General features: G+C 58.6%; 1 protein-coding gene and 1 long non-coding RNA gene across 2 annotated transcripts in view; one reads left to right on the top strand and one right to left on the bottom strand.

Moving 5' to 3' along the window:
* Positions 1-17,641, top strand: part of PPP1R37 (protein phosphatase 1 regulatory subunit 37) — a 42,163-nt gene that overhangs the window by 15,251 nt on the left and 9,271 nt on the right. The window lies entirely within an intron of this gene.
* Positions 10,832-16,039, bottom strand: LOC132353834 (uncharacterized). Its single transcript, XR_009499116.1, has 3 exons — positions 15,909-16,039; positions 13,020-13,222; positions 10,832-10,959 (listed from the first exon to the last, which is right to left on the bottom strand). It is a non-coding gene; the product is annotated as an uncharacterized LOC132353834 (long non-coding RNA).

Below are 17,641 nucleotides of genomic sequence, written 5' to 3'. Positions count from 1 at the left end.
CCTGGCATCTAGAACAGCGCCCGGCACAGAATAGGCACTCGAAAAACATTGGAAGGAATGAATGGGTTTCTGAGTCTTACTAGTCTTTTAGGTCTCAGCCTAAATGTTCCTCTCTCTTACGGGTCTCGCCCAATTACTCCCTCCAATCTAAATGATCATCACCTCTGTTCTATAAGAGTGTTTTCTTTCTTATAATTTGTCATTTTTATCTGTGTGATTATTTGCCTTCCTAGTAATTACTCCCCAAGGGCAGGGATCCAGATCTGTTCTGCTCTCTGTTGTCTGCCCAGCCCGGATCATTTGGTAAAGAATGAATGATACGTCCTTTAGTTCCCAAACAGACCTCGCGAGGGTAAGTGGTGTTACTCACCTTTCATAGAGGAGGAAAGTCAGGTTGGGCAATGAGAAGTTCCAGGCACCCAGTGTCCATCCCTGGAGCCTTTGCTGGACCAGTAAACAGCTCACAGTTACTTGATTTTAAAATTCCAAACTAAAACCCCCCCAGTGCCTCCGGGTCCGGCTGGCCATCTGGTGCTCCTGCCCGGAAGCCTGGGGCGGGCAGCCTAAAATAGCCCGCCTGGTTCTGGCAGGGCTGGTTGTCTGCTGACGGGCACTGGCCTTCTCAGAGGTCCCCTTCCCCGAGCTTGGCCTGTCGAGCTTGGTACCTAGGACTTCAGTGGGTGGCCGTGATGGGAAGCAGGGAGCCACTGAGTGTCTTGCAGACCCTTTTCAAGCACCTCGATGCCCCCAGCCCTATGCTGGGTCCCTTGCCCGTTTGCCTTATTTGACCCTGACAGCGACCTTCCGTTCCCCAGAGGCGCCTCAGTTCTCTTTCCTCTGAGCCTTTGCATGTGCTGTTCCCTCCGCTGCAACACTCTTCTCCCTCCTTATGCTTTTTTTTTTGGCCATGCCAGGTAGCTTGCGGGATCTTAGTTCCCCCAATCAGGGATCGAACCCATGCCCCCTGCACTGGAAGCACGGCGTCCTAACCATTGGACAGCCAGGGAAGTCCCTCCCTCTCTCTGCTTTTAAAATTATTGTTATTATATGAAATTTCTAAAAATCATATTTGTATTTGTATGGAAATATGTATGGAAATATGTTAATATAAATGTTTCAGACATTAAAAAAAATTATTGTTATTAAATTCTTTTCTTGGCATATGAACTACATATGTAACATACGCGTAAGTTCAAGTGTAGTGTAATGAACGCCTCTGAGCCTCCCAATTTATGGCTGAGAGCATTGCCGTTAACTTACCTCTATCTCTGGGTGGGTGGGTGAAGCACAGAGCCCTGTGACTACTACGGTGCATATTGTGAATGTCATGCCTCTTTTTTTTTTTTTTTTTTAAGTTTTATCACCTTTGCATGTATGCTGAAAAGTATGGTGTTTGGTTTAGCTTGTTTTTGAGTGTTATAAAAATGGTATTGTGTCATGAGTGGACTGCTGGGGCTTGCCTTTCCTCTCAAAGTTAGTGTCCCAGTTCCATCCGTGTAGATGCTCTGGAGTTTTCCATTGTGTGACTGTGTCTTAGATTGCCTGTTGTGCCGTTGGTGGACCTTTGGGCTGTTTCTGGCTTTCAGTATTACAAACTGGTACAGCTGTGAACTTTCGTGTACACATCACCTGGGGTGTGAGCAAGAATTTCTCCAGGGTGCAGACCTTGGAGTGGAATTGCTGGTTGTAGCTGGAGCTGTGCAGCGTTACGTGATCGTGCCCAACCCTCTCAATTGGATATTCCCTCCTTTACCTGGCTAACTCCTACTCATCCTCCCTGGGTCTCCTTCCCCCCTTTCCTTCCTTCAGCAGATGCCCGTGGAGCACCTGACCTGTACCAGGTGCAGCTATGTTCCAGGGCGCAATGGTGAATGAGACTCACAGACCCTGTGCTCACATGACCTGCGCTGTTAGGTAGCCCCTCCTCCAGGAAGCCCTCCCTGACCCCCGGACCAGGTTAGGTGCTCTTCTGGGCTCTCCTACCCTAGCCCTGCCCCCTCGGGGTCATCACTGTCTGGGAACGGGTCTGTCTCCCCCACTGGACCTGGGAGCCCCATGTAGACAGGGATCAGAGCTGTTTTGGATACCGTTTTCACAGTATCACCGCCTGGGGTGGGGCACAGAGCAGCTGTTCAGTGAAGGATCTGTTTAGTTACTGCTGAGACACTGACCCTTGAGGCAGGTGGGATTAAGAGAGAGAAATGGAGTCCAGTATCCAGTACTTGTTGGAGTTAGACTCGGGCCCCAGGCCCATCTGGCCCAAAGTCCAGCACCTCCGCAGATGGCTGAGCACACAAGATGCCTGGACCCGTGCTTGGCCCCGTGGCAGAAGGAGGGACCGTGGCCTCTGCCCTCGGCAGCTGAGAGACGAGCCGCTGCCCAGCTGCTCCCTCCTCGGACAGCGGGTAGGGCTGGGCAGCAGTGCCTCGCTGAGGAGCGGGAGGCCTGCCCAGCCCTCTGGGAGTTAGAGTTGGTGTGGGGGTTCTTTTGAAGAGGGCAGGACTGGGAGGTGTGCAAAGCCTTACAAAAGGTGGACGAGGCAGGAGTGGAGGAGTCCCGGAGGAGCAGTCGGGGCTGCGAGGGGCCGTCTCGGGCCTGTAGGTCAGTAACAGCAGGGATGGTGGCGGCCGCTCTTCTCAGAGCACCCGCTGTGTACCGGGCGCTGCGCTGAGCGCTCTCCGTGTGCCAGCTGGTCCTGTCCGCACCCCGTCCCACGGGGTAGGTGGAATTGTCGCCCCATTTCACAGATGAGGGATAGGTGGAATTGTCGCCCCATTTCACAGATGAGGGGGGACCGTGAGTCGCAGAGGGTGGAGTCCAGCTCACCCGGCTCGTCCCCCAGGAGTCTGCCGCCTTCAACCCCGTGCGGCGCAGTGGCAGCAAGCGGGCCTGCCTGCAGCGCTGGGCAGAGAGCTTTCCCTCCCGCGCGCCTGATTCTTCACGGCCCGCTGGAAGACGGGGAGCAGCGTCCCCCGCTGCAGGCGGGATGACTAAGGAGCAGAGCTGCGTGGCCCCCGGCGCCACACCCGAGAGGCCCGGCCTGCTCCCTGGAGGCCTCTGTTCTGCCGCTGCTCTCCTTGGTCCTCATTTGTCCCCAGGGCTTCACTTCTGCGCCCTTGGGTGCCCAGCCCTGGGTAAATATTTGTCTTCGGGCAAGCAGGAGCGGTGCGACCAGTGTTTCCGAGCCAGGAGGCCGGGGACAGGTGGAGGCAGCTGGTTTGCAGCCAGATGCTTGGGGAACCTCCGGGTGGAGCCGAGCCCTTTGTTTGCCCTGTTCTCGTCCTGCGTCCACTCTCGGCGGTGCTGCCGAGGCGCCCGGCTGTGGGCCACAGCTGATGGCGACTACAGGTTAACTGCGCACCAGCCTCATGCCAGACGCTTCACACGAGTGATCTCAGTGGCTGCTTCTAGAAGCCTGTGTGTGTGTGTGTGTGTGTGTGTGTGTGTGTGTGTGTGTGTGTGTGTCTGTGTCTGTTTCATTGACTTCATTTTCCAGAAGAGGAGACTCGACCATAAAGGGATTAGGGCCTTCTCCTGCAGCGGTTAGGATCTGTTTAAGTTGTCAGGGCCAGAATCATCCACTTGGGACCACGTGAGGTAAACGAGAGTGTTCATTGGAAGGGCACAGGGACCTCTGCCAGTTCCCGGGGCCGCGGGGAGGGGGTGGGTGCCTGAAAGCCGACGGGAACCAGAACTGGTTCCAGCTCTTTGGGCCACAGGCACTGCTGATGTGTTCCTCTTTCTATCTACTCACGAGCCAAACAAGCCCGGCCGTCCTGGTGGTCAGGACAGGACTGCTCAGTCCAAGTCCCTGGCCCAGGAGGTGCATGCAGGCTTAGCAAAGATCCCATATCCTTCCTGTCAAATGGGGCCTGAGAGGGCCAGGCTCACCCTCGTGGGGGCTTGGGGGCAGCTCTCAGAGCAGGGGGCCTGGGCTCTGCAGACGCCCCGAGCAGGCACCGCCGAACGCAGTCTGCCTCCAGAGGCCACGCCCTCCAGCACTGGCCGCACTGTTCTGTGTTGAGAAGGCAGGTTCGTGCCACGAGGCAGAAAGCCACCAGTGTCCTCAGATGTACACGTCTCTTTGGGAAGCCCCTTCCAGCTGGAGGCTCATGGAGGCCGCAGAGGACCTCCCGACACACACACACACACACACACACACACACACACACACACACACACCAGCCCCCCACCCCCCCAGAAGAAAGCCCTCAGTCAGAGGGGCAGTCTTGGACACTTGTGTTGGGTGGCTGTCGGTAGGCTCCACCCACCCAGGGTTGGACGTGTTTCCTTGGTGGTTCAGGTGTCAGCCAGCATTGAGCTCTGTGCCTGGACCTGTGCCGGGGATGCAGCACGGCCAAGGGAGACGTGGCCCCTCCTCATGGGCTCGCGGTCCAGAAGGGGAGTCGAGAGAGACAAATCAGCCAAGCTGCCAGCACAGACCCACACAAGGGGGTGGGAGGACACGAGCCCAGGGCCGGGATAGAGAAGAACGTGGCGGGGCCGGTGGGCCAGTACGTGGCTTAGGTAAGAACATCAAACACCTCGGACTGTCCCACCCCCTCCCCGAACCTGATGAGTTGGACTCCAGAGCCAGGCCTGCCTTTGCGCTCGTCTCTGTCCGGGCTGTTTGTCCTTGGCAAGTCCTCCACCTCCCTGGGCCTCGGTTTCCTCTTCTGGAAAGGGTGGGGGAGGGATATCGTACCCCAAACAGTGGCTGTGGACAGAAAGGTGGTCGGGTTTGGTTAAGAGCAAAGACTGTAGAGCCAGACTGCTTAGGCCTGAATCCCAGCTCCTCCCTCACTGGCTCTGTGACCTTGGGCAGGCTCCTTAACTTCTCCTGCTTCAGGTGTATTTTTCACATGGGGAGTAAATCCTACCTCATTGGGTTGTTAAAAGCAGTAAGCAGGGACTTCCCTGGTGGTTCAGTGGTTATGAATCTGCCTGCCAGTGCAGGGAACACGGGTTCGAGCCCTGGTCCGGGAAGATCCCACATGCCGCGGAGCAACTAAGCCTGTGTGCCACAACTACTGAGCCTGCGCTCTAGAGCCCGCGTGCCACAACTACTGAGCCCGCGTGCCACAACTACTGAAGCCCGCGCGCCTAGAGCCCATGCTCCGCAGCGAGAGAAGCCACCGCAATGAGAAGCCGGCGCACCACAACAAAGAGTAGCCCCCGCTCGGCACAACTAGAGAAAGTCCGGTGCAGCAACAAAGACCCAACACAGCCAAAAAAAAAAAAAATTTTAATTAAATAAATTTTTAAAAAAAGCAGTAAGTGAAATAATACACTAGCAAAGTGCTATGTGTTTGCAATTGTTAGTAGTAATACTTTAGAACTAAAAGTTGCCTGTCACACAGCTGGCACTTGGATCCTTAGTGCGCCCTGTGCGACTGGGGACCCAGGGAATGAGGCCTTGACGTCCCCCCTCACCCTCGAGCGCTGTTGGCTTTATCAAGCTCCTGCTGAGTGTGAGGCTCCCTGGTGGGCCCAGGTAAGTCATATGTGACTTGGAAAGCTGCAGGCTCCTTCTGACTGCGTGTGTTTCGGTAACAGGATCTTCAGCTGGGCCAGGCAGCTTGGAAGGTCCGGATGGAGGTGTGAGGGTGCAGCCCAGTGGAGTAGGCAGGTCCTCCCTCTTCCCGGCTGGGGGCCCGGCTCCTGGCTGCTTGTGTAAGCCCAGCCCGACCCCTGCAGCTGGCCATCCTGCAGCACATGGCGGTGGCACTGACTCCCCAAGTCATGATGCCTCCCTCCCAGGAGGGGGCAGGGAAGACCACGCTTGTCACCCAGGAAGCTGTGGGCATCATGGCCCCTTAGCAGGCCCGGGGAGGGACCCCCGGCCTGAGAGGAAAGGACTGGCCATCCCAGCCTCTCCAGAGGGGCCTCCTGTCCAGGGCACAGTGTGGTTTCCTGCCTCTGTCACGTCCTTCTCTGGGGAGAAGGGAAGGGAGGCTTTGTTCGGTTCACAGAGCAAGTCATCTCGTTCATTCACTGCAGTGATGTCCCTAGACTCAGGGAGCCCTTGGTCTAGGACAGAGAGTGAGCAAGCAAACAGGTACAGATTGGGGTGTGTCCCATGAGGACTCAGAGGGAGGTAGTGGAGAATGATGGGTGTGGGGGAATGCTGCTTTAGAAGGGGGCCAGAGAAGGCTTCTCGGAGGAGGTGACCTCTGAGCTGAGACCCGAATAACAGGTTAGGGAGAGCTGGGGGAGGGGGAGCTCTCTGAGCCACGGGAATGGCAGTCGCGGACCTAGAGGCAGGAGCAAACAAGGTTAGGGCTCGGGGGGCGGTGACCGGGGAGGGTGGGGTGAGCCCATTGCAGGGCTGAGTCAGGGGGCCTCATCCCGGGGCAGGAATTGGCCGTTTCAGTCCCAGTGCAGGGACAGACAGTGGAGACAAAAAGTGCCAGAGCCCAGCCTGTTCCTTGCCATGGTCCCCATAAGCTCAGTACGTGCCCGCCTGTCTGAAGGGCAGGGACTGCGAGGTGGTGGGTTCCCCTTTCCTGGGGGATCTGCCTGGAGTGTCCCTGCGCTTCCTCACCAGGTTTCCTGGGCGTGTGGTTCTGAAGGTGCAAATGCGAACACACCCCCTGGGGATCACCTCAGCCCCCCTCGGCCCTGGCAGGGACAGGCAGAGGGGCCGCCCAAGCAAAGGCCCAGCCTCGTAGACCAGGCTGGCCGGAGTGAGGCGGGTGGCAGCCCCCTTCCCTTCCAGAGGAGCTAGTCCTAGAGCGGCCCCTGGCGTTGGTGTGGCTCCGGGACAGATCGAGCTTGACATCACCATTGGCAACATCGTCTCTGCTGGGTGGGCACGCGCTGCTGGGAAGGTTACTGCTTCCACCCTCGACGTGCGCTCCCTCGGACCCTCTGAGTTGCTGCAAGGCTGGTGGGGGTGGGGGAAGCCTCAGTGATTCGTCGTTCGGAAGAATAACTCATGAACGGTGTCCCTTCACTTTTCCAGAGGTTTCTCCGAACAGGCTGAGCTGCTAGAAATCCCCACTGGTAGAAATCCTGCTGGCTGCTCCCCTCCCCTCCGTCTGGGCCCCGTCACTGCCCTCATTCTGTGTCCAGGCCTCCTGGCACCCAGCCGCTGTCCCCCAGAGCACCCTAAGGGAACAGGTGGTGTACTGATCTCGGCCGGGTCCTGGGGGAGCCCCCCGCCTGGCAGGGGACAGGTCCTCTAGGGGCAGTGGGCTCGGAAGGCAAGCCTGAGGGGTTGTAACTGCTGTGGACGGGGGCATCCGAGGACGCCTCTTCCTGGCGGGTGAGTAGCCGTGGAGCTGACTTTGGCCAACTGTGAAGGCCGTATTGGCCCAGCAGTGAAAGAGGCGGGCCCGTGGAGTGCGGGGCCTGAATGGTCACTCACGTGTCGCCACCTCTCGGAACCTCCTTTTCTTTGTCTTAGGTTGGAGGACGGTGAGGCTTCAGCTCGGGCACGTGCAGGGGCTGCTCGAGGTGACAGCATAGTAAATGTCACTGTCAGCGGGCTCCCTGCAGAGCTCATGGATGCCGCCATCACCAGGCTTGCACTGGAGCCCTTGGTCCCCCTCCCTCCCCCTCACTGTGTGCCTCAGATTCCCCCGACAGCCCTCCATCTAGCTGTCCTGTCCCTCACAGTGCGGCTCTAGGCCCGGGTTTGCGTTCCTTCCTTCCTCCAGGCCATATTCCCTGAGTACCCGCTGGGCCAGGCCCTAGGGAGCCACCCAGGGTGACCACCACCAACGCCAGGCCCGGCTTTGTAATTAAGGTGGTTGTGAAAGGCTGGCCTTGGCCTAACCCAAGCTTCCAGCCCCAGGCGTGAACCACCCGACTTTCCTCCCATCCCAAATGCTGCCTCGGCCCCGTGTGGGCCACCAGCTCTGAGTGGCTGCTCCCCCCACCGCCCTTTAACTTTATTACGGAGATTTCCAGACATATGCAACAGTAGGAGTATAATGACCCAGATGAACCCACTTCCCAGCTTCAGTAATGACCAGTATGTGACCGACCTTTATCCTCCGTGCTGCCCCACCCCCGTTATTTTGCAGCAGATATCCTAGATATCGATCATCTCACCTGTACATTTTTCTGAGTTGCTTCGGAAGCTGTGGGGACACTCCGCCCCAAGCCAGCTACCACTGTCCTCTGCTGTCCTCTCCCCCCGGGCCAGGATGAGACCATGCTCTCTTGTGGCCCTCTGCACACGGTGGGTGGCTGTATGTGGCGCTCGGGGACGAGCACAGCCCCCCCCCTGCTGAAGGAGGCGCCCACCCCAGGACGTGGCTTTGGGGGCTGCCAGGAAGCCCAGTGAAGCGACTGGGAGCCTTCCTGCTCTGATTCCTGAGTGGCTTCGCTCGCTGCTCCGTCTCTGTGTTAGTCTGCGCGCTAACAGTGGGCACTGGTTTTTATTTCCTTCCTTGATTTCATAAAAGGTGGCGTTCACCAGCAGTGTTCTGCACTGTGCTTTTCTTTTTTTCATTTTTCATTTTATTTTTGTCAGTGTCGGGTCCTAATTGCAGCACACAGGATCTTGTGGGCTCTTTGTTGTGCTGCGCGGGCTTCTCTAGTTGTGGCATGTGGGCTCAGTAGTTGTGGCGCACGGGGTTAGTTGCCCGACCAGGGATTGAACCGGCGTCCCCTGCATTGCAAGACAGGTTCTTAACCGCTGGACCACCAGCGAAGTCCCTGCACGGTGCTTTTTCACTTGATGTGTCTTGGATGTTGTTCCCTATTGGCTCAGAGAGAGCGGCCGCATTCTTTGTGGCCGCAGAGAGTTCCTGTGCGCGGGTGGACCAGGGTGTATTGACTGCTCCCCTACTGATAGGTACTGGTGTCAGTTCAGGTCTCTGTTTGCAAACAGTGCTGCCGTGAGTAACCTTATAGGTATATAAGTTTGCACCTTCGCAAAGGTATCTGTAGGATGACTCTCCAGGAGTGGAGTGGCTGAAGCAAAGGGTACGTGCATTTGTATTTTGGAGTTTTGACTGGTGTAGCCAAATTGCTTTCAAAAGGGGTTGTACTGGTTGCTGGGGACACCGCTGCTCGAGGGCGCGCCTGCTTCCCACGGTCCCCAGAGTGTGCTGTCCAGCTCGTGGGTGTTGGCCTCTCTGGTAGGTGAAAAATCTGTCAGCATGCTTCCGTTTCATTTGAATTTCTCTTTATTCTGAGAATCACTGACTGTGTAAGAATCCTGCACCTCAGTTTCCATCTTTGGGGAATGGACTGGGAGAGGCCTTCTTGGAGGGGCAGAGTGGGGAATTCAATGAGCTCCCACAGCGAAGGGCCCCTGCCCAGTCGAGGAGCCAGCCCAGCGGTAGGGAATGCAGGAGGACGGCAGATGGGACCAGCGCCTGCCTCCGCTTCCAGCTGGAAAAGTGTCCTTGGGCAGGTCACTTGCCATTTGCAGGCCTCATCTGGAAGGCAGCGGGGGATAAGCCCTACTTCTCAGGGCTGTTAGGAGGCGTAAATGAGATCAGGTTCGTAAATCCCTTAGTCTGTCTAGGGGTAGGTGCAAAACGATGGCTCTGCCAAGCACCAGAGAGGCCCCTGCACATGGCGTGTTCCCTCCCCTCCTTCTCTGCTGTGCGCCCGCAGAGGATTCTGGGCGTGGAGGGGGGTGGGGAGGAGCGGCGTTTGGAAATGCAGGGCATTGGCTGGAGGGATGGGGTCAGAAGCACAGACCTGGATTTAAATACCCCCCCCCCCCCGCCCCGGGCTGAGGAACTTTCCTCCTCGGGGCCTCTGTCTCCCCGTGTGTCAGGCATGTGTTCTCGGTTGCAGGCCCAGAAACGGATCCCTGAAGGACTCATAGCAGAGGGGTGTATGGGGGGAGGATGCCACCAGGCAGGTGGAGAACCAGGCCTAGGAGGGGTGGGAGTGGGCAGCTGGACACCTGAGGCAGGGAGTTCCTCAAATACAGGGAAGGGGCTGGGAGTGCCTCCCGCACCCTGGAAAAATGAGCAGTGCCACAGTGAAGACTGACAGCCGCATCCCAGGGTTCTCACGGCAAGGACCTTGGAGGCGGCCACGGGCAGAGGTGAACAGGTGGTGTGATGCCTGGTCTCCTGGGGTCTCTGGATGTTCACAGTTGGATGCTGGCTGCTCCGTGGCATCCTTCTGTGGCTGCCCACCAGTCCTCGAGTACCCGTGGCCTGGCCGAGGGATGTACTCCCGTGAGAAATGCCCGGTCTTGAGAAGCCTCTGAGGGCCCCGCGCACTCTGATTCTGTGCCCAGGGCAGCACGGGTCAGGGAATGAGGAAGAGCCGCACGTGGGCAGCATAAGACACGTGGCTCTGCAGAGACAGGGGCCGCAGAGCCTCATGTCTGCAGCGGCGGTGGGACCCCCGCCGAAAGCTACGTGGGTGCTCCCTGCCTCCTCCCTACTTCGGGCCCCAGGAACCCTTGCGTTGCTCTGCCTCTCTCCTGCCCCCGCCCCACCTTTGGGGCGGCCCAGACCGTGGGAGAGATGTGTGTGACATTGCGGGAGTTCAGGAAGCATCTGGGCCCCTGACGGGGATGTCTGGAAGTGCCTACTCTGGGCTAAGCACGCCCATCCGTGACCTCATCACGCGCCCACCCTCACTGCCTGAGTAGGGGGTGCCGAGAGAGAAGGAATCTTCCCTGAGTTCACCCAGGTGGCCTGGGCAGAGCTGGGGACTCAGCTGCCTGTCCTTCTGACTTCAGGGGCCCACTGCCTGCCCCAGCCTCTGCATTCATTTGCTCTGTCAACAAATATTAAGCACCTGCTGTGCACCCAGTATGTACCTTTCTGGGGATGCTTCAGTGAACAAAAGCAGTAAAATCCTTGCCCTCCTTGCAGCATAAGCACACACATAGATCCTAAAGCTTTATGTTGGGTCGTGAGAAGTGCCACACAGAGAATGAAGCCGGGTACAGGGATGGACAAGGACAAAGGGGGCTGTTTCCTATAGGGTGGTCGGGGAAGGCCTCCGAGGAGGTGATGTTGGAGCAGAGACCTGCAGGCAGGGAGGGAGAGAGGAAACCATGAGGATATAAGGTAGAAGAGTGCTCTCAGCAGAGGCGCAGCAGGTGCAAAGGCCCTGAGGCCTTATATCCAGGTGGCTCTGTCACTGATGAAGATCGGGTGGGGACCTTGACTACTGTAGCCCCTGAGCCAGGTCTGCCCTCGCACCTCACCTGCGTGCAGGCTCTGCCAGCAGCACCTCTAGGAAGACACCCCCAGTCCATGCTCAGCGGCTGAGGCCTCCATGGGTGGCCTCCCCCAGCCTCCTTGCCGACCCCCTCCTCTCACATACCCTGGACCCTCCCAGTCCTGCAGCTCACCGCCCAGACGCACAGTGCAGTCTCTACTTCTGGGCTTTGTCCACAAAGTTCCCTCTGCCCAGGATGCCTTTCCCCCTTTGCTGTCTCACTCTTCAAGACCTTCTCTGGGAGGCTTTTCCAGATGCTCTCTTCCCAGCAGATCCCAGCCGGCCTGTCCTCCACGCCTCCGTGATCCCCCCTCACTCTCTCTCATGGCTGGTGATGCTGCCTTGCGACTGCTTCTGGGTTTGTCTCCTCGTCCACGCGGGGGCTCCGGGGTAGGGCCAGCATGTGGGGGGACTGGTGACTGCTTACTAGGGGACTGTGGGGGAGGGGACAAGGCTGTCCCACACCTGCACTTCTCACCCGCAGCCGCCGGTACCTGTGGATGTCCTGTGGAGACCCGGTCTCAGCAGGCGCTGTGAGGAAACCCCGGAGGGCGGCCCTGCTCAGGGCAGGGCTGGCTCTCCAGGCCCCAGAAACCACAAAGAGAAAGACTGATCCCTCTGGCAACCTCCCTGTCCTGCTCTTAGAGAAGGCTGCGTTTCTGCCGCCCGCCAGACCCCTGTGTCCAGCCTGAAGCTGAGGGGCCTGAGGACCGCAGGGCAGCAGCGGCAGACGGGAGCAGTCCTGGCTTTGACACCCCTCCCCGTCCCAGCTGCATGACCCTAGGGGACCAGTGAGCGTCCCCAGAGGTTTCCTCCTCTGTGCAGTGATAGGTCGTGGGCTCGGGGTTTCTCTGCTCTGCGGGTCTGTGATGAGGATTAAAGATTCAGCCACAGGGTGCCTGGCCGGATGCCCAGTGGGGAATCGGGGTGAAATAAAGAGCACCTTGCACCTTTCTATGCAGGGAGCACTCTGAACTTGAGAGCATCCTCACAACGTGAGTAGTTTCTGGCCGGGTCTGGGCCTTGGCGTGCCTCTCGCCTTTCTCCAGGCTTCCTTGGTCTTCTACACGTGGAGCAGGCCCCCACGCCCACCCCCCGCCCTGCAACGTCAGGAGGGCTCAGTCTGCCTTCAAGGCCTAGGACACTGGCCCGACGTGAGCTCCTCCGTCTGTCTGTCACTCCTTCGCCCTATCTTGGTGCCCTCCCTGTGCCTGGCCCTGTTCTGGGCAATGTTGGGGATATGCATGGACCACAGCCCTGGGGCTCCCAGTCCAGTGCGGGGAGACAGACTGGCCCCTTAGACAGTGACAGTTCAGTGTGGGCAGGGCTGAGATGGGGGAGCCCCGAGGAGGGAGCCTGGCCAGCTGGGGGGGGGTCACGGAGGGCTCCCTAGAGAAGGGGACCCTGGAGCTGAGGGCTGAAAGGAGAGCGTAATGCATAAGAGGAGGGAGAGAATGAGGTGTGATGAAGCACTGGGCCTGCACTGGGAGGAAAGGGAAGAGTTTGGGGTGAGGCTAGAGCACAGTGCCCGGTGGCGGGGGGAGGGTCCCGTTCATGGGCAAGGCTTAAAAGGGGCCTCTGAGGCCTGGCTGCCTCCCGCCGGCCTTGTCCCAGCTCGGTCCAGAGCACTCACGGCGCCCTCCGAGGGCCTCCCTGGATCCCCTCTCCCCAGGTGAGAAGCCCTGACGGGCAGGGCACCCGGTCAGAGCCCTCCCTGTCCTCCTAGCGCCAGCACAGAGCTTGGCATGCAGTCGGCCGCAGGCGATATTTACTGATGAATAGCAAGATGGTATCCAAGTTGGCATTCTGGATTAGAAGCCTAACTCCAAGGGGCTGAAGCCGAAAGGGGGAATTTATTGGCTTACGGATCTGAGGAGCCTTGAATAGTTTGACTTCAGGCCTCGCTGAATCCAGGGTCTCGGACAACGTCGTCGGGACTCTTGTCTCTCTTCACCTCTGAGGTCACCTTTCCTGTGAGTCGGCTTTGTTCTCAGGAGGTTCTCTCCTCTTGGTGGATGCCAGGGTGGCTGCCAGCAGCTCCAGAAATGGGAGGCCACCTCAGCGACCCCTGCGGGAAGAGAGCTCTTACTTCCTGATAGTTCCAGCACAGGCCCTGGGACGGGCTATGGCTGCTCCTACACGGGTCAGCCTCCTGTCCTCGACCAGTCACTGTGACAGGGGCTTTGGGAGGACAGTGGGGAGTGGAGGTAGCATGGACGTCCCCCCTGGGGTCCTGGGATGGCATCAGGAGGGAGGTGGTGGGACCAGTGCCCATCTACCCAGGGAAGCGGGCCGCTTGGTGCTTTCACAGGCCAAGGCAGCCTCACCACAGGGGCACTGGGGGACTGCTGGGGGTGTAGGCTTTAGCTCCCAGCTTCCATGTGCCCTTTCGGCACCGGCCTGGTCCCCTCTGAAGGTGTGAGCCCAAGCGGCCTGGGTAGTGGAGGATGGTGTTCCACAGACGTCGAGTCGTGGGAGCACAAGAGCCTGGGGTCCTGCAGGAAAGAGCCTCGAGAGCCGGGGTCCTGGGGCCCGCAAGGGCCTGGTCACCCGCTTGCCACGGGACTCTCAGTTTCCACTCTGTCAGGTGGGGTGACGGTGATGGTGCCCTTCCGTCTTGGGGTAGGAAGGGCGTGACGGGTAGCCTCCCAGGGTAGGCTCTGCTGATGCAGTGGCCAGGCCCTGGGGAGCGAAGGCCACTTGCGGTTAGCTAATGGAGGGGGTTAGAACCCAGGCCTGGCTCTGGGCCGCCCAGTAGCTTTGGCCTCGCTGGTCACCTCTGGTGTGCCCAGTCCTGGCAGCCTCCCTGTTAGGGGACCCAGTGGGCTCCCCCCTCCCCAAGCCTGGTCTCCTACAGATTCAATCCTCCCTAGACCTCACGTGCTTCCTGACGCCGCTCTGCACCAGCCCCGGTGGCCCCTGTCTCGCGCTGAGAGCAAAGTCCTTCCTGAGGCCGTGTCCCCGTCACCTCCCGCTTCCGCCTCCTGCGCACTGGCCTCCTGGTGCCTGGGATCCTGCCAAGCCTGTTCCCACCCTGTCACACCTCCCCTCCCAGGGGCCACTGCCCACCGCTGTATTTGCATCTGTCTCATGCGTGTCTCCGACTAGCTGTTGAAGCCCCAGCAGTGAGAGTTGGCCCCCTACCCCCTTGTCCCCAGTCCGTCCCCACCCCCCACTGTTGCTTCCTGGTTTTTGACTCCCACTTGGATGAGTACCAGCTCCAGCCTGGCAGGGGTGGCCTGAGCCATCGCCCTCTGGTGCCCAGACTGTCCTTGCATCTTGTGGGTGCCATTGCACCTGTGTGCAAAGGAGAGACAGACTTTTCTCCCTGTCACCTGATGCCTGGCCTTGGGTTTCTGTCTGTCCGTCTGTGAGGGCGGGTGGGAGGGGGAGCAGTCTCTGCTTGCCCCACAGCTTCTTCCTGGGAGACCGGCGCCCGCTGCACACAGCAGCGTCCCTCCCCAGGGCTCAAACCTTCGTCTTGGCCGCGGCCCCTGCCTCCCGCTCAGGCCTGCCCAGGTAATGTGAGAATGAAGCTGTGTTCCATTTACAGAGCAAGACAGGTCTGGCTGTGCGTTCCAGTGCTGTCGCTGCTGGCTCCGTGACCTTGGACAGACGGCTTGCCCTCTCTGAGCTTGCTTCCCCTTATTACGAAATGGAGATATAACTGCCAGTTTCATAGGATCCCGCAGCTGGCTGAATGAAACTGTGCGTAGAAAGTGCTCAGAGTGGTGTCTTAACACGGAGTAAGTGCCCGACACCTGGAAGTGGTGACCACGGCCACCACCATCGTCATCTTTTTCTCCCGCTCTGTCTCCTGTTGAGTCAGGCCCCGCACTGGGCAGCTACTTGGCGGGTGCCCTCACGTCCCTTATCTCCTGAGACCCTACAGATGTCCCTTTCAGAGAGGGAAAGAGGTTGTTGAGAACGTTTAACACAGCCTCACCAGGACAAGGATTGGAACGCAGGTCCTCTTATTCAAAGCCGTGACCTCTCCACATCCCATCCCCGGCACACGGGGCTGGGCGCCCCTCACGTCACCGCCCCTCCTCTCTGACAGCCGCTTAAACCAGCCCCTGCGTAAGTCGGACCTTCGGAGCCGTGGCCTTGGGAGCTGAGGGAACACACACTCATGTACGTGTCCCCCTCGCACACCCACGTGTCCTCCTGGTCTCGCCAACCATTCCGTCTCTGGACAGGTGCTTTGGCAAGTCTGTTCTGGGTCCCTGCCTTCCAGTGGGGGACACAGCACGACAGTGATGGCCTGCCTTTGGTGAGCACTTATGGGCGTGTGCTAAGCCCTGGTCTGAGGGATGGACTTGTGCTAACTCAGTCACCACACTTACCCTGGGAGGACTCACACTCAGCCCCGTTTTAGGGTTAGGTGATTGAGGCACAGAGGTTAAATCGCTTTGCTCGGAGTCACAGAGTTTAAGTTGGGAGCCAGGATTCGGCCCCAGGCGCTCTGGCTCCGGAGCCTGTGCTCTCAACCATGCTGCGAGATGCCCCGTCTCCGGTGGGCAGCGTGAGATGCTGCCCGGGGAGGGCCTTCCCGAGGTCGAGCTCGCGGAGTACGGGAGGGAGGAGCCAGGACCCAAGCCCCCTGACTTCGGGCTGGAGCGGGGCCCTCACCACTTAGCAACCCCGCCCTCCGGAACCTGGCCCCAGAGCTCCGACTCGGGCCTCTCAGCCCGGCCCGCCCCTAGTGTCCAGCCAGCGCACCGCATGAGCGGCCCTCCTCCTCCCCAGCTCACCGCCCGCCCGCTGAGTCCTCGGGGTAGACCGGGCACACATGCATGTCTGTGGGTGCCGAGCTGCAGCCTGGAGGCCCGGGCCCCATGCTTCGGAGCCGCCGCGGCCTGGGAGAGCGGCCCGTTGACTCGCCGCAGCCTGTGTGGTTCAGTTAAGGCTGGACAAGTCGAGGGCGGATGACCCGAGGTAGAGGTCTTGATGATTTCGTCACAATATCACAAATGAACAAGTGTGTGGCGGCCGGGGCTGAGCCAGCCGGCCTGGGCCAGCCCTGCCAGCTTATAAAGTGCTTGGGTGGCGCCTGGCACAGCGGAAGTGCTGTCTCAATGCTCCATGTTATTTCTCCGAACCACCTGTACTGCCGTTTCCTTACTATTTTTTTTTTTTAATTGGTTCGTTTAAAAAATTTGAATATGTTTCATCTCATTCATTTTCAAGTGATAGTGTATGCAAATTGCTGGTTTTGATGTGATAGTTCTTTTTTCTTAGTATATGAATGAAACACACATACGTAATGATTACTATGAGGTTCTTCCCGACCCACCTGACACTCGCGTGTGCCCACTGGTGACGGGCCAGGCCTGGGGACGTGCTCGTGATGCTGTTGGGGAAATCGAGACAGGGTTGGGGTGCCTGCAGGCTGCTGAGCCCACGCCACAGTGCACGGACTGAACCCCCGCTTCTGTTTCTTTAGTGTCTTTCCCCAGTGCTGTCTCCAGCTTGAACATGTGTCTCAGCATCAGAGGAAAGTGACACGATGCACTTGTCATTCTTGTCTCCAGGTGCTCTGGGCCTTGGACCCCCATGTCTCTGAGTATGTCCATCTTTCCTACCCCCTGCTCTCAGCTTCCCCTGCTGTACGTGAGTGGACAGATGCAGCCTCCCCGAGCCCTGACCTTGTGTGAGGCTGTGCCTGCATCCAAACCCCATGGGCGCCTGGCTGAAGGGGTGGCTGGATGGTACCTGTGGCTGGTGTGGAGGTGGCAAGGTCAGAGACCCTGGGCCTTGAACTCAGCAGGAGGCTCATCAGAACAAAGACCGACCCACTGAGCAGGATCCCAGGGGACTTCAGGAGCTGAAAGTCCTAGGCGGTCAGGGAGGGCTTCCTGGAGGAAGGGATGTCAGAGCTAAACATCTAAAGGACCAACTGCAGTTTGAGAGATTGCTTAGGGCTCTTATTCCCTGTAGACTGTCTAGGACGGCAGTCCCCAACCTTTTTGGCACCAGGGACTGGTTTCATGGAAGACACCTCCACGAACCGGAGGTGGAGCGGGTGGGGGTTATGGTTCAGGCGGTAATGCGGGTGATGGGGAGCAGCAGATGAAGCTTCACTCGCTCGCCCGCCACTCACCTCCTGTTATGCGGCCCAGTTCCTAAACAGGCCGCGGAACGGTACCGTTCCGCGGCCCGGGAGTTGGGGACCCCTGGTCTAGGACACCGAGAACTCCTAGTGATGACCCCACGTGTAGCCAGTCCCTACTTCATCCCCATCTGACATGAGCAGGCCAACCCCACCTTGGCCTGGGGGCCTTTATTGAAGGGAGCGTGTCTAGGGGAGCAGTTTTTGCCCTTTGGCCATCTGATAAAACCAGTGTACCCTTTCTTGGAGTAATGATTTTTAAAGGCAAAAAGTAGGATTACAAAGGATACCAGTTAAAATACAGTTTATTAAATATTTAAAAAACCATGATCTAGTAATTACGCCCTTCCTCGTTGACACACATGAAATAACAGG

The sequence above is a fragment of the Balaenoptera ricei genome, chromosome 19 (genome assembly GCF_028023285.1).
Source record: "Balaenoptera ricei isolate mBalRic1 chromosome 19, mBalRic1.hap2, whole genome shotgun sequence".
In the NCBI taxonomy this organism is placed as follows: domain Eukaryota; kingdom Metazoa; phylum Chordata; class Mammalia; order Artiodactyla; family Balaenopteridae; genus Balaenoptera; species Balaenoptera ricei.
This window is presented reverse-complemented; position numbering and strand designations above follow the sequence as displayed.